Source organism: Chenopodium quinoa, unplaced genomic scaffold (assembly GCF_001683475.1).
Source record: "Chenopodium quinoa cultivar QQ74 unplaced genomic scaffold, ASM168347v1, whole genome shotgun sequence".
Lineage (NCBI taxonomy): Eukaryota > Viridiplantae > Streptophyta > Magnoliopsida > Caryophyllales > Amaranthaceae > Chenopodium > Chenopodium quinoa.
The window spans coordinates 2,662,575-2,666,360 of NW_018744895.1; the positions used below are offsets into that span (position 1 = coordinate 2,662,575).

Below are 3,786 nucleotides of genomic sequence, written 5' to 3' on the forward strand. Positions count from 1 at the left end.
GAGTGTTTGAGATATGCGTAATGGAAATCAACTTAATTTATGTAACAAAGATTCAAAGGGATTAAAAACAAAAAGGAAGGATGTAGAAGTAATTATACTATTTAATTTCAAACCATTTATTCTCATTTGTACTTTAATATAGAAATTCAGATGAATCTAACAACGCCACAAAGAGTATGTTTTTCGTAACGTATAAAACACATAAGACAATTAAAAAAGAGTGTATAGATAGTATAAAATCTCAAAAGTTTCTCAAATATTGTAATTTAATAAGAACGAGGATATAGTGTGTATATCAACGAAACCGGCACAACACGAACACGAAGTTACTAAGAGAAAACACAAAGTCAACATGACATACACAAAATCAACCCAAGCACTATTCGTTTAGATAAAGTGGCCAAATTATGAAATTATCTTACATTTTACATATTTTTCATAAATTTGGTGAACAACACGAAATAGACACGAGACCAAACACGAACACAACACGAATTTTTGCCAGCTCACTCAAAAGCGAAAGGTTGATTTTTAAATTACATAATTTTTATTTTTAAATCACTCACGCATCAACTCAACTAGTTTATTGAAATTAGTTATATATAATTCAATGCGCTCGTACATATTAAATTATTAAGACATCCAATAGCTTAGTATTAGAAACATTTTTCTTTAATAATTGTCAAAGGTTGCGGGTTCAATACTCCTAGCAGCCATTTTTATTTGGGTTTTGGGATTTTCGAAGATTCCCTGATAGAGTGACGAGGAGATACCCACCAAGACTTATCCAACAAGTCAACAACCCTTTTATTGCACTTTTATTTTCCTCGTAAAAGAGTACTCCGTAACTACTTAGGTACTCCGTAGTAAACTAGTAATAGATTAATTTGTCATAGAAAAAAAATTAATTTAAGAAAAAAAACTAATAGATTTCTTTCAAAAAAACAAAACAAAAAAAAAAAAGAAAAAAAACCTAAGGGTTTGTTTGGAATCGTTTTGAGTTTTTTGTTTTTTCAAAACTGAAAATTGATTTCAGTTTTTGATTCTTTATTTTTAAAAACTGGTTCCATTTCTCAGTTTTGAGTTTACAATAAACTCTCATATTACCAAATCATTTATAGATTCTAGCTTTAATCAACTCTTATACTGCCTTTATTGTTCTTATTGTTCTTATTGTTGTTGTTGTTATTCTTATTATTATTATTGTTATTATTGTTATTATTGTTATCATTATTATTGTTATTATTGTTATTATTATTATTATTATTACTATTATTGTTATTATTGTTATTATTGTTATTATTATTGTTATTATTGTTGTTATTATTATTATTATTATTATTTATTTTTTTATTTTTTATTTTTTTAATAACTACTTATTTATTTTTACAAAAAGAAAAATATACATATTTCAATAATAAATTTATTGATTGAATAAAGTTATAACAAAATTTAAAGGATCAAGTACAGAAAAAAAAAAAGAAGTAACAATAAAATAGTCAAATGCAATGTAATATTTATTTCTCGTTGATAACTTTCATTGTGAATTTTGTCTTTCCAACAATCGTTTTGCCAAACAATCTCGAAACTGAGCCATTCTTTGAAGTTCTTGTTGACTTACAGAATGAGTCACTAGGTCCTCGGATCCATTGTTATTGATTGCATATACTGCCTAAGGGGCAAATGAACGATCGATCACAAATGAAACTCCTATTTGATCCAGACTGTACAATCTCTTCGTACCTTTATGCAAATAAAATAATCTAAGCGCCTTATCAAATCTAGAATGTCCATGATCACACTTGCTCCACCGACAACGTTTTTGGTGAGTTTAGCGCTTTCACTACTTTTTCACAGTCTGATTTGATTATGATATTCTTATATTGGCTGATGTTCTCTTTAATTGCCCACCAGACTGTATACCCTTCTGCTTGCTCCGCACTTGTAGCAATTATTTTCCTTGCTCTCCCTTGGCTTGTAGCATTTTTGTCCTCCAGAGTCCATGCCACCGTACCGCTGCTTCCCATCTTGGCTTATCTTACAATTTTCAAAATGAGTTGACATGACATGAAAAACAGTGAATAATCAAAATTCCATTATTGCTGATGACATGAATTGAATTGAATGATTATTACGAGTTACCTAATTCCATTGTTATAATTGTAGGTCCTTAGAAAACAAAACCATTTGTCTCCCATTACAATCTCTTAAGCTTCAATTCAAAGAACTAATTCTTATGTGGAAAAGCAAGACACAACATTAATGTAACAATTCCAGCTACAGCTAGCACACATAGATAACAATAATATAACCTCTTAACAACTACAAGCCATCACTATTCCACAATCAAGGCATAAAGCTTCAATTCACCCTAAATTTTCAAAATTGATTACGTTACAAGCATAAAATTCATACTTCCTACTTCCAGAACAACAAATTCCCAAAATATTAAACATAACGCACACAAATTATCAAATAATTAGTTAAGACTTCCTTCTTTGAATTAACTAAAACATATTAACATCATAATAGGGGCAATTAAGAATTAGAATCATAGAAAATTCAATCAATACGAGTGTTGATTGTAATAATTAACAACACTCATATTATTTCAGAAAAAAAATCCTCAAATATAAAATAATCCCAAAATAAATCATATACAAATTAGACAAAGAACGATTAAAATTCAGATAAATAATGAACAAATTAATCAAAGAAATTGAATACAACAAAATTTAACAACAAAAGCATCAATAGATTGACAGAACAATGGGGAGAAACGTGGTAAATGTGATTACAAATGAAATTAAAAGAAAAGAGAGAGGAGAACGCTCCATACCTGTAATTGCTTGCTCCTTGAATCTTGAGAATGATTAGAAGAAGAAAGATGAGATATTGAATTTGAAGGAGAACAATTGACGATACGCTTTGATAGGTTTATTTTTTAAAAAAATAAATAAATAAAAACCTCAAAAATTGCTTTGAGGTGTTTTAGGTTTACCATTTTATTTTGTACAAAATAGCTGTAAAGTTTTTTTTTTAAGCTATTTTACTACACTGTTTTGTTTTATTTTGGGGCTAAAAAACAAAAAAAACCAAAAACAACAATGATGTCAAATACACCCTAATAGATGAATTTCAAAACTTAAAATATTAGTGAGTTATTTTAAATATTTGCATACTCAAATTATTAGTTGTAATTATGCCATTTGATTTCATTCTATGTTCTTAGATCCTATTCTTTTGAGCTGTTTTGCTCTGCTCTGCTATGCTTTACTTAAAAATAATCATTAATAATAATAATAACAATAATTAATATTTAATAATAATAATAATTATTAATTTATAATAATAATAATAACAATAATAATAATAAAATAATGCGATAATAATAATAATAAGGAAAATTTATAAAAAAAAAACCTTTTAAATGCCTCATTTTGCAAGAAAAAACCTTTTAAACGATTCCTTGTTTAAAAAAACCACCACGATCACTTTTTTTGTTCAATGAAACCTGGGCTCTCTTTTCCGGCATTGACTCCCAATTTCAGGCGGGGTTTTCCTACTTGCAGCCTCCAGTTAGATAATTGCACTCCCCCTTTTATATTTCCCTCTTATTTTCCCTCTCCTCCCTCCTAGCCACCCCCATTATTATTATTATTATTATTATTATTATTGTTATTGTTATTATTATTATTATTATTATTATTATTATTATTATTATTATTATTATTATTATTATTATTCTGAAATCTGCTCTGCTCTGCCCAGAAGCTCAAAAGAACA

The 3,786-nt window shown here is 27.8% G+C and overlaps 1 long non-coding RNA gene across 1 annotated transcript; it reads right to left on the reverse strand.

Moving 5' to 3' along the window:
- Positions 1-1,491: 1,491 nt before the first annotated feature.
- Positions 1,492-3,040, reverse strand: LOC110705989. The gene is made up of 2 exons (XR_002508167.1): positions 2,840-3,040; positions 1,492-2,037 (listed from the first exon to the last, which is right to left on the reverse strand). It is a non-coding gene; the product is annotated as an uncharacterized LOC110705989 (long non-coding RNA).
- Positions 3,041-3,786: the final 746 nt, after the last annotated feature.